General features: G+C 46.0%; 1 protein-coding gene across 5 annotated transcripts in view; it reads left to right on the top strand.

The window, feature by feature from the left end:
- Window positions 1–11,830, top strand: part of TSPYL5 (TSPY like 5) — a 57,940-nt gene extending 46,110 nt beyond the window's left edge. For 3 of the 5 annotated variants that reach the window (XM_008255776.4, XM_008255777.4, XM_051843929.2), the window contains exon 2: window positions 10,710–11,830. The gene's annotated coding sequence lies outside the window, so the exon portion shown is untranslated. Of the gene's footprint in view, window positions 1–4,901; window positions 5,592–10,709 lie in introns of all 5 variants that reach the window. The other 2 variants (XM_070075333.1, XM_070075332.1) reach the window with 1 other exon arrangement.
- The last annotated feature ends 932 nt before the right edge of the window (window positions 11,831–12,762 follow it).

The raw sequence follows: 12,762 nt of genomic DNA, 5'->3' as shown, positions 1-12,762 counted from the left end.
CTATAAGACACTGACAGAGCTTTTAGGAAGTTTAAGGGCCTACCTTCTGGGCCATCTAACTGGGCAGAAAGGCTTTGCTTGGATCTAAAGGACATTGTTCTACAGCACCTGACTCTTAACCCAAGGCAGAATTGTGCCTATCTTAAAGAGATTTGCAGCTGGTGTAGTTTGTTGTAGAGTGAGCCCCAAAACATCCTTAGGAATATCTCTCTATCTGTCTCTCTGTCTCCTCTCTCCTCTCTCTCTCTCTCCCCTCTCTCACTCTCTCTCTCTCCTCTCTCTCTCTCTCTTTATCTCTCTCTCTCTCTCTTTCTCACACACTCACACACACAGACATGCACACAAACTGTACATGTGGAAGCACCATAAACTTGGACTAAATAGGAAGCAGACAGTGTAAAGTGCAAACACCCTTCTATGTGTAGGAAACAGGATAAGAAGCTACTGAGCTGAAAACATGGGCTTTTCTTATAGAAAAGAAAGAATGATTCAGAGAGCAAGATCAAAACCATGATGTGGTTGGGGGGGGGGGGCAAAAACCATAAAGCATCGCTCCAAACAGCAAGGCTGGGCACACACTAATCAAGGATCTGGGAACATGTGCCTGACTGGGTTGCAGAATTGCTGTGGGCCAGTGGTGGCCATGTGCCTCCATTTCCCTCCTTTTTTTGAATGAGAGTTTAGTGAGTTTATCCTATCTCCAGATCACCACTGTATGTTGTGTATATGGGGAACAGTGGACAACTTGTCTTCATATTGAGAGGAGCTGTACTTAGGGAACTGCAAGTACAAGGAGTCTCACCTGCATTAGGATTTACATGATGAAGTCCTGGACTCAAGCCCAAGTAATGCAATAATAGGATTCAGCACTTGGGTCTCAGGAGGAGATGTGTGTATTTTCCATGTATACACTCATAGGAATATAAATAATATTGGGTCAGAGGGAGGACGAGGATAGGTTAAAGATGACTGAATATTCTTTGGCCCTCCTAGGGGAAGGGCATATCTAACCCCCTTGCCTTGAAATCCAGGCTGGCCTTGGTGAATTGATCAAGCAATATAATCTACAGGAAGTAAATTTCTGGGACTTCTGTTGTTAGGGCAATTGGAAGCTTGCAGTCTCTACTTCAGTCTCTTCGCAACATTTGCTCTTAGAATACTCCACTTTGGAACTCATGTCATTCTGTACGAAGCCCAAATTATACAGAGATCACATAGAAGTGTTTAATCTGTGGCCCAGAAGAGCTCCTAGCCAATAGGCGACATTACTGGCAGCCATATAGTTGTCATCTTGGACATCCAGGTGAGTTGAGCCTCCAGAGAACTGCTGTCCAGCTGCCATCTGACTGCAGCCACAATGAGAGACTTCAAGTGCAAATCCCCACCTGAGCCCAGGCAGCCTATAGAGCCATGAGAGGTAACAGTATATTGTTTTCTGTGCTATTACATTTTGCAGGTGAATTGTTGTCCAGCAATAGATAAGCAGATAAGATTGAACTTTAGAGGTCAGTAGTCATGGTTTCAAATCTCAAGTTCATTGTCAGTTATGTGCTTGTGGATAAGTCACTGAAAATCACTGTCTTCCTTTTCCTTATCTATAAAGTGGGACTCAAAATAGGACCTACCTAATAGGTTTTTGTTAAAATTTATTCATTTTCATTTTTTTTGAAAGGGAGAGATCTTTCATCCACTCAAATGTTTACTTCAGTCAGTGCTGTACTGGGCTTGAAGCCTGGAGCCAGGAACTATAGTGCAGGTTTCTCATGTGGGTGGCAGGTACCCAAGTACTTGAGCCATCATCTGCTGCCTCCCAGAGCATTAGCAGAGCTAGGGCTTGAACTCAGGGACTCTGATTTGGGATGCAGGTATCCCAGGCAGCACCTTAACCTCTGCACCACACGCTTACCACTAATAGTTTTATCATAGGGATTAACAGAAAGAATGTATGAAAAGCCACAGACACGGTGAGAGGGAGAGTGTGGGTCAATGATGTGTTCTATAGTTCATAAATCAGTGTGAGTCCTCTGCATTTGCCTAAAAGGTAGATGAAGATTGGTGTAGATGAAGATCTACACCAGGTGGAAGTAATCTAAGATTCTGGTAGTTTACTAATGACCTGAGAGTAAGGTCAGGTTACCAACATATTTGCATTTGCTATCCATTTAGCTATAAGCCAAGAAGGGATGTTGAGTCATTGGAGAAGTATCCCAAGAAAATTCTAGGGCCAGAAGAAACTTAGCCAGTTCACTTTATGATTCCATAGATGGCACTTAACACCACCATGTGAGCTGAAGCAACGACTTACTAAATAACTTGAGAGGCCAAGCAGACCTGGTCCTTATCACAGTGAGATCTGCAGGCTTCCCACCTGCAGTGGGCGAGAAGGGCTCTAAAACCCCCTGGAAGCATAGCGTTGTGCTGTTGTCCACTGTGTGTGTGTAGGGGTTTGAGTAGGTGGTGCTGGAATGAATGAATGAATGGAATGAATGGCTGGACTCCCATGGAGAGAATTAAGGGAATATCATAATGATTTTAACACATCATCCTTCTTATATGTTCTGTGGGAGTTCTGTTTCTCAGTCATTTGTCCATATAGGCATTCATTTGTTCAACCATTATTTAGTGCATACCTCGATGAACCCAGTCACTGGGCTATGCTGTGGGGACCCATGATGCATATAAGTCAGTTCCATCCCCAAGGGGCTCTTGATCCAGGAGGGGAGACAGACAAGTAAACAGGAAGAATGACTAGAGGGCAAATATACACAGTAGAGGGCAGTGTGGGAGTTCAGAGGAGGGGCTACAGTCCTGGCAGGCATCAAATCTGCTCCACTTTATGATGAAGTTCTGAAAGGGAGGCAAGTGGGGCATGAGCTGTGCCTGGAAAAAAGGAGTTGATAAGGAGTGAGCTGCAAGCAGAGGCCACAGATCAGAGGCACCAAAGGACAAGCCCACATCGCCTCCAGGGGCTATAGCATTGGCCACTCTGAGGCTCAACTCCTAGAATCTGGCCTGTCTAGTGCATGTCTCCCGGGGGGCCTGTGAAGAGATAGCATCTCTCAGGCACAGATACAAGCAAAGCATCTCTTACTCTTTCTTGGCTCTGAAGATGACTTCTGTATTGGCGAACTGTTTCTGCATGTGTTCTATTACTTCTGTTATGCATGCTCTAAAAATATATTAAAAAAAAAAAAACGAAAAAATATTCACCGGGTTCAAAATGGCAGACTGTGACTGGAGCCAATGTCCTTTTCCTCTGACACTGTCTTGTCTGCCCAGTGATCTCATCTGTACTTGGACAGACTTTGCCTCCTACACTCCCATCTTCTTCCTCTCACCTCCCCCAGTTCCCAACGATGAGAGTTCTCATCAACATCAGCTGAGCTCAAAGGGTTAGACGGGGCTGAAACCTCACTGAATTCTCTTTGAGGCTTGGCTAAGCTACTTGACTCATATCACTCACATCTCTATTTGGAATTTGAATAGCCTACATAGGGTGGGGACTCTCAGTGACTTCTCTTTTTCTTTTCTTTTTTTTTTTTTTTTTTTTAAGATTTATTTATTTATTTGAAAGTCAGAGTTACACACAGAGAAAGGGAGGCAGAGAGAGAGAGAGAGATCTCCCATCCACTGGTTCACTCTCCAGTGGACTGCAATGGCCGGAGCTGTGCTGATCCGAAGCTAGGAGCCAGGAACTTCTTCCCAGTCTCCCACGTGGATGCAGGGACCCAAGGACTTGGGCCATCTTCTACTGCTTTCCCAGGCCATAGCAGAGAGCTGGATTGGAAGAGGAGCAGCAGGGACTAGAACCGGTGCCCATATGGGATGCCGGCACTGCAGGCAGCGACTTTCCCCACTACACCACAGTGCCAGCCCCTCACAGTGACTTTCTGTCACAGACAGTCTAAAGCTCTCTTTATTTTCCCAGCTGATTGGCTAGCCTGAGACAACATGGGCCAGGCATGACCAAGTACATTCTGAGTGTAGTGTCTGATGTCAGCGGGTGAGGGGCCCAGTTCTGGTCTGAAAGCTCCTTTGGGCAGAACCCTAACCTTCCTTCCCCATTTTCCAGTACCCAACAAGCTCTGTGACATCTGGATGGGGCTTAGCATTTGTTGAGTTTAACTCAGAAATTACAAAGGCAGGCAACGGCTCTCAAATTCACCTTATTATGGGGACAAGTGTCTTCTATACCCAAATAATAATGATGATAAAATTATCTCATGAAAACTATTGGTGTATATTGAGTCCTAATGCTTTATCAGGTCCTAGGAGAACTAGTACACATCCTGTACAATATCTAAGACTCAGAATGGCCCGGTGTATAGGTATCACCATATTTATTTTGCTGATGGAGAAGGAGAATCTCAAAGAAATGAGAGCAGTTGCAACAACCCGATTGATGGGGTTTGAACCTGAACCTAGGACCATCAATTCTAAAGTCAACTCTGCAGAATTCCCTAGTTACCAGGGGGACACATTTATACCTGGGTTTCCCTTTGTCTAGGGCAGACATCCACTTCTCTCCCCCTTGTCAGGAGAAAGCCTGGGGAAGCAGGGGCTGGGCTTATGCAGTGGGAGGGCCAGTTTTTGTGTGCAAGGAGCAAGCAATAAACAGAAGTCATCTTTATTCCCAGTGAAAATAAACAAGCAGCCCTGGGGCTCCTGTGAACCCAGCAGGGGCTGAAGGATTAGGTAGGTCTGTTTGTTTCAGTCTGCACTTGACCTTGCACCACCTTCTCCAAGCATCTCCCGGTCAAGGCAGAAACCTTTCCCTGCCCCGGGAGCATTTCCATACAGACAGGAACGCTTCGTGGATGACAAAAGATTAAGATGTTACAGTCCAGCTCACCTTGCTGCATTATTTAAAACAATTACTGTCTGATTTTCCCTTCACATAGCCATGGAAACCCTGCAGAAAGGATTTAATACAATTTATTGTGTGAGGCTTAAGAAGAAATCTGCTTCTTCCAAGCTGGAAAACAAAGCCAGCCGGTTCCTCCCCACCTCCCAGGAGATGTGATGGGTGCAACTTGTGGACGGGTGATCTCACCCAGCAGGGACGAGCTTTCTGGGATGCATTCTGGAGATAAGTGAATCTGCTTGTTTTGTTTTGTTTTGAAAGATTTATTTATTTATTTGAAAGTCAGAGTTACACAGAGAGAGGAGAGCCAGAGAAAGGTAGAGACAGAGAGGTCTTCTATCTGATGGTTCACTCCCCAAGTGGCCGCAATGGGCGGAACTGTGCTGATCTGAAGCCAGGAGCCAGGAGCTTCTTCCAGGTCTCCCACGTGGGTGCAGGGGTCCAAAGACTTGGGCCATCTTCTACTGCTTTCCCAGGCCATAGCAGAGAGCTGGATGGGAAGAGGAGCAGCCGGGTCTCAAACTGGCACCCATATGAGATGCTGGCGCTTCAGGCCAGGGTGTTAACCCGTTGCACCACAGTGCCAGCCCCGAATCTTCTTGTTTTTAAGCCACCAAAGAACAAAGCAGGTGCCGAAGAACAACGATCTCCTCTGATGTGCCCGGAGCTGATGGACTCTTACAGGACCACAGAGCTTCGCCTGTCCTCTCACAGGCTGCCTGTACAGGTGCTTCAGGCCTCAGCCACGGGACCCTAGGGAGGAGGGTGGCTTCACACTGGGGTCTCATGAGAGGGTGGGCTCACATGGAAGCTTCCAGTGCCTGTTAGAAATGCCAGAGGAGCTTCAGAAAACTCTGATGCGGAAGCCCCAGACCTGACTGATCAGACGAGAGCCTGAGGCTGACACAGCCGTTGGTGTTTTTAAACATCTCCACTGGTGAGTCAGATGTGCTCCTAGGGCTCACAGCCACTGCTGTGGGCCTTGAACTTCTTTGGGCTGAACTTTTTTTTTTTTTTTTTTTTTTTTTTTTTTTTTTTTTTAATCTGCTTCCTTTCTGGTTCCCAGCAAGAGACCCAGTGCCTGACAATATATAAACCTAAAAGGGCTCTTCTAGCATAAATTCCAGTCTCTGTGGCTTAACTCGATCCCCAGATTCAGTGGGTGGTAGGGAGAACATTTAATCGCAGAAGAATTTCCTAAAGTTGCGGAAGGATTCGCTTGACTGCTGTACTATCTTTAAAACTTCCTGTGAGCCTGTAATAATCTCCAAAGAGAACGTTCCTAAAAGACTTGAATTCAAATTCTGGATATGTTACTCTTTAAGCACGGCACTTTTGGAAAGAATAGACTCTGAACATTTGGAAGAGAAGGATAATTATTTCTGTTTGTTGTCTGATCAAATGAGATAATAGAGGTGTAAAGCCTAGATGTTAATTGGGATGTCTTTGATAGGGACTTCAGGGGACCCTGGAAAAGAAAGGATAAACATAGGAAAGAAAAAACACATTAAAAAAAAAAAAAAACCCACATCACTTAACTCTCCAGGAGCCTATAGGGAGAGGGAGACAGGAGATGGGGAAAATATACACAATGTAATCTTTTTTTTTTTAAAAAAGAATTATTTTATTTATTTGAAAGACAGAGTTACAGAAAGAGTAGAGCCAGGGAGAGAGAGGTCTTCCATTCCTCCAATTGACCGCGTTGGCTGGAGCTGAACTGATCCAAAGCCAGGAGCCAGGAACTTCTTCCCAGTCTCTCATGTGGGTACAGGGGCACAAGGACTTGGGCCATCTTCTTCTGCTTTCCCAGGCCATAGCAGAGATCTGGATTGGAAGAGGAGCAGCTGTGACTCGAACTGGTGCCCATATGGGATGCCGGCGCTGCAGACTGGGGCTTTAACCCACTGGGCCACAGCACTGGCCCACAATGTAATTTTCAGATGTTGTTGAGTGTGCCGGAGGGAGCTGACTGAGCACTCTGCACACTTCTGTCCAGAACAGGCTTCTCCAATGGCAGTTCCTTGATTGGTTCACATAACATATCTCATTAGCATACATATCAACCAATCAGGGAAAATTTCCTGCTTTAGAAACCCATAAATGTCTGAGCCAGGCAGTTTGAGAAACAGCTCAGGGCAAGTAGCCCTCCGGGGCAGCCAGCCCTTTAGGACAGGTAGTCCCTTGCAGGGCTGGCCCTTCCGGCTGCTGGAGAGCTTTGCTCACTCCTTCCTTGTCCATATGCCCCATTCTTTGTGGTCATGAGACAAAGAACCCAGCACAGCCGAGAAGCAGCAACCCAGAAGAGAGCAGCATTCCTTGACGGAGCCAACAGAGAGAGAAGCTGTGACCCAGAAGGCAGCAACACTCAACAAACCTGGCAGAGGGGAGAAGCTGTGACCCAACAGAGAGGAGGGAGCTGTGACACTGAGAGCTGTCACATGAGAGCTGTGTGAACTATGCAGCTGATAAAGGATTAATAACTAGAATATATAAAGAGATCACGAAACTCAACAATAACAAAACAAACAACCCAGTTAAGAAATGGGCAGAATACTTAAACAGGGGCCAGCATTGTGGCTCACTAGGTTAATCCTCTGCCTGTGGCACCGGCATCTCATATGGGCGCTGGGTTCTAGTCCCGGTTGCTCCTCTTCCAGTCTAGCTCTCTGCTGTGGCCCAGGAGGGCAGAGGAGGATGGCCCAACTACTTGGGCTCCTGCACCCGCGTGGGAGACCAGGAAGAAGCACCTGGCTCCTGGTTTCGGAACAGCGCAGCTCCGGCCATAGTGGCCATTTGGGGGGTGAATCAACAGAAGGAAGACTTTCTCTCTGTCTCTCTCTTTCTCACTGTCAAACTCTGCCTGTCAAATAAAGAAAAAGAATACTTAAACAGGCATTTTTCAAAAGAGGAAATCCAAATGGTCAACAGATACATGAAAAAATGATCAGGATCACTAGCCCTCAGGGAAATGCAAAGCAAAACCACCATGAGGTTTCACCTTACCCCCATTAGAATGGCTTTCATACAGAGATCAACAGCCAAATGCTGTTAAGGATGTGGGAAGAAAAGGTTCCCTAATCCACTGTTGGTGGGAATATAAACTGGTACAGCCTTATGGAAGACAGTACAGGGATAGCTCAGAAATCTGAATATAGACTAAACATACGACCCAGCTATCCCACTCCTGGGAATTTACTCAAGGGAAAAGAAATCAGCATATGAAAGAGTTATCTGCACCTCCATGTTTATCCAGCTCAATTCACAATAGCTAAGACATGGAATCAACCCAAATGTCCATCAACTGAAGACTGAATAAAGACATTTTGGGATATGTACAGTATGGAATACTACACAGCGGTCATTTGCAACAAATGGATAAAACTGGAAACACCATAAGCCAGTCCCAAAAGGACAAATACCATATCTTCTCCCTGATCTGTGATAACTAATAGAGCACCTAAAAGGTAATCTATAGAAGTGAAATTGACACTTTGAGATGCAGTGACTTTGAACAGCCCTTGTCTTGATTGTTGAGGAACAGTTTTTTCTTTTTTCTTATTATTTGTTGAACTCTTTACTTAGTATAAAGTTAATCATATGTTCATAAAGTTAATTGAAAATAGATCTTAGTAAAAAATAAGAATGAAAACAGGAGGCTGGTGCCGCGGCTCACTAGGCTAATCCTCCGCCTTGCGGCGCCAGCACACTGGGTTCTAGTCCCGGTCGGGGCACCGGATTCTGTCCCGGTTGCCCCTCTTCCAGGCCAGCTCTCTGCTGTGGCCAGGGAGTGCAGTGGAGGAAGGCCCAAGTGCTTGGGCCCTGCACCCCATGGGAGACCAGGAGAAGCACCTGGCTCCTGCCATCGGATCAGCGCAGTGCACCGGCCACAGCGCGCCAGCCACGGCGGCCATTGGAGGGTGAACCAACGGCAAAGGAAGACCTTTCTCTCTCTCTCTCTCTCCCCACTGTCCACTCTGCCTGTCAAAAAAAAAAAAAAAAAAAAAGAAAGAAAGAAAGAAAGAAAGAAAAAAGAAAACAGGAAAGGGAGGAGGAAGAGGGGTGTGAGTGTGAGTGGGAGGTTGGGTATGGTGGAAAGAATCACTATGTGCTTAAAATTGTATTTGAAAAGCATGAAGTTTGTATTCCTTAAATAAAAGGTTTCTGGGGGAAAAATGAAAATAGTGGCATTAACTGATTCATTTTTTTTAATTTATGCATTTATTTGAAAGGCAGAGTTACAGAGAGAGAGAGAGAGTGAGAGCGAGACCGAGAGCGAGAGCGAGAGCGAGAGAGAGAGAGAGAGAGATCTTCCATCTGCTGGTTTATTTCCCAAATGGCTACATTGGGCCAAACTAAAGCCAGGAATCAGGAGCTCCACCTGGGTCTCCCACATGGAAGGGGGGTTCCAAGCACTAAGGCCATGCTCTTCTGCTTTCCCAGGTGTATTAACATGGAATTGGCTTGGAAGTAGAGCAGCTGAGAATTGAACCAGCACCCATATGGGGTGCTGGCGTGGCAGGCCACAGCGCTCATCCCTCATTGACTTTTTTACAGTGGCATTAATCCCACCATCTAATACTGTTGCATTGGGCTACATTTTCAACACGAGTTTTCAAAGGGGAGAGGACACTCAAACAATGTTTTCTTGCATGACAGATTATGGAATATTCAATTCATGGGAATTTCTGAGTAATTTACATGCCTGTGGTGACCCGAGGTTGTGAGTTCCTGCTTCCACTAAATTCATTAGTTTAGGCGTTGTCTCACCCAAATGTGGAACTTGGTCATTAATTTTTCTCCCACAAACCTCTCACACAGGCATTTTTGTGTGTGTATAGATGACTTCACTGAAGGTTTGAGAAATGAAATGATTTATACCATAGCATCAGAAAAGGATTCAAAGCACAATGTGATACCGTCTTGTTTCTGAATTATTTGGCTGCTTCCACGGGGCTTGGTCCTCCCCTTTCCCACGCCAACCTTCTCTCCTGTGTTGTTCCTTTATCCCCAAGTTTCCGTCCATTTCTAACGTGGACCTCTTTAGCTCTGTCCTTCGTTTCCCTGGCTCTAATCCTTCCTCCAGGAAGCTTATCAGAAAGTTTCCCATCATTTACACCCTCTGCAGAACTCAAGATTCAGTAAGCAACAAAGGCTAAGGCAGGTGTGACGGTCGCAGTCAGCTCCAACTTGCTGTCCACTTCACTCCTGCACTGTTATACCGTCTCCTCACCAGCCCTGGGGAAATCACAGAGTCAGAGATGGCAGTGTATGTGAGGGCACTGCAGAAAGTTCACGGAAATAGAAGTTAAAGATAGGTTTATGTTGGTGCAAAAAATTTTGGAAATCAAGGCATGTGAGGAGTCTTCAAATAGTTAATGAAAAATGTATATTATAAAGACACTATGCATGGATTTCCATTTTTTTGCACCAAATTAAATTTATTATTAATTTATTTTTTAAGATTTATTTATTTGAAAGAGTTACAGAGAAAAGTAGAGACAGAGAGGTCTTTCATCTACTGGTTCACTCCCCAGATGACCACAGTGGCTGGAGCTGCGCCGATCTGAAGTCAGGAGCCAGGAGCTTCCTCTAGGTCTCCTATGTGAGTGCAGGGACCCAAGGACTTGGGCCATCTTCTACTTCTTTCCCAGGCCTTAGCAGAGAGCTGGATCGGAAGTGGAGCAGCTGGGACCAGAACCGGCACCCATATGGAATGCCGGCACTGCAGGCCAGGGCTTTAACCTGCTACACCACAGCGCCGGCCCCAAATTTATTATTCAAATTCCGTTTCTCTGTGCATTTTTTGAAGCACCTTGTATAACTCGGACTTTCTCTGATTTTCCAGGTTCAGATCTGGATCACATTTTGGACTTCAGGGATTCAAAACTCTACCATCCTTGGAACGAAAAGCATCTGGAGGCTCCTTGTACCTTGAACGAAGAGTGGCATTTTGAGGAGTGTAAACAAGTCAGAAACCCAAGAATTACAGTTCATCTAAAGTGAAGAAGCATGCAGGCAAGAAAAATACGCTGCCAAATCCCACACATTCAAGAGGAATCTGGAGGCACGTTGTTTCCCACGAGCCTCCTACTGAGAAGCCCCCGAGATAAGGAGGGACTGATGTTCTACACACAGTCCTGTCTGTTCTCCTTCCAGGGAGGGGACCAGGGTGGGCCTGCATGCTCTCTGATGATAGGGGACTCAGGGGCTTGAAGCAAACAACTTGCAGCCAGAAGGGGTGAGATTGGCTCCACCTGCCTATGGATAGCTCCAGTCTTCTCTCCCTGGAGGTTCTGGGGCAGACTCAGCATGACCTTGTTGGAGATGGTGTCCCTGAGAATCTGTGTAGATCAGCCTGCCCCGGTGCTGCTGTGGGCCGCTGTTCCTGTCTCCATCAGGGCTGACCAAACCCCCTGCTTGCAGCTCTCGGCTTGCATATGGGCATTCCCTTTCCCCAGACTCAGCAGTAGCTGATAAAGTCTTCAAAGGCCAGAACCACGTCTTTGCCAACATGTACCACAGTCCCTGGCGCAGAGAAGGCAGGCGTTAGACAAGAATCAGTGAATGAATGAGGTCTCACCAAACAACAGCTCTGCACTTGCTAGGATTATTTATTTTAATATTATGCAAACCACAGCACGGGCATCCTCAACTCCTGCTCCTAAATCCTTTGTGATTGGTTAATCAACAAGTTATGTCTGAAGATCACTACAGCCTAAGGACCAAGTGAGACAGATGCAATGGTGACTGCCCACTTTGAGAGAACTATTAGTCAGCTGCATAATAATAATGCTAGCCATTTTACTAGAGGCTGCTTCTTCTAGAGCTCAGGGTTAATCTTACAGAGTGCTTTGCTTCATTAAAAAAAATCCCAGCAAAGTTAAAGGACAACCCAATTTCTAATTACTCACCAGTAATCACCAGCTGGCCTGTAATAGGGCAGGATTAAAATTCAAATCTTTAAGACTTCAGGCTCTGCTCTCATATGTTTCCTTGGAATAATACATTTCTGCATAGAGGAGCTAATTAGTTGTAATGGCAAGGGAAGTGTCCCAGCGGCAGAGAGCAGGGTTCAGTTTTCAGGCCCCACTGACTCTAGAGTCCTCTGCATCTGGCCTGTGGCATCCCAGGGCTTCCAAGTTTCCCTGTCAATGCTGGCAGTGAGGATGGAGATGGACAATGGGGAGCTGCTGAGACAGGAAGGTGCTTGGAAACATTCTGGGAAAATGGAACTTAAAGGCAAGTTTATTTTGGTGCAAAAAATTTGAAATCTATGCCAATGAGGTATTTTCAAAAAGCTCATGAAAAATGCATAGTATGAAGAAAACATAGGTGGACGTCAAACTTTTTTGCACCGAAATAAACTTATCTTTGCATTCCATTTTTTTAAAACAAACATGTGACAGTGTACCCTCACACTTGCAAAAACCTCAGTGTTCATGCCTGTTTAGTGACACCAGATCGAGATGGTATGACGTGCACTCATACTTCATGGAGAGTCAGTCCATACACACCCACGGAGTGCTTCTGTAAGCAGGTGCTGTTGCAAGTGTTGAAGATGATAGTTAAGCGGGAGAATCATGGTCCCTACCCTGATGACCTAGTAGAGAAGATGGACATTTAGCAAACAAAGGACTACAGAAGTGCGCATTGCTGTGAAACAGGAGTGCACTGAACATCCGGGGTGTAACGGGGGTGCGGTGGAGGCTGAGAGCAGGACCACCGGGAGAGGCACATCACACAACCTGTCTGCTCAGTTCAGCAGACAGGCAGAGGGAGGCCGTGAGATACAAATTGAAAAGGAGGATGGCGATTGGCTGGGTTCAGAAAGGGAGACAAGACTCCCAGGAAGAGGGAGTGTATGTGCGTAAGTCCTGAGGCAAAAGGGAGTTGAGCAT

This window comes from Oryctolagus cuniculus, chromosome 6, assembly GCF_964237555.1.
Source record: "Oryctolagus cuniculus chromosome 6, mOryCun1.1, whole genome shotgun sequence".
NCBI lineage: Eukaryota > Metazoa > Chordata > Mammalia > Lagomorpha > Leporidae > Oryctolagus > Oryctolagus cuniculus.
The sequence above is the reverse complement of the archived record's forward strand: the minus strand, read 5'-3'. Positions and strand labels throughout refer to the sequence as shown.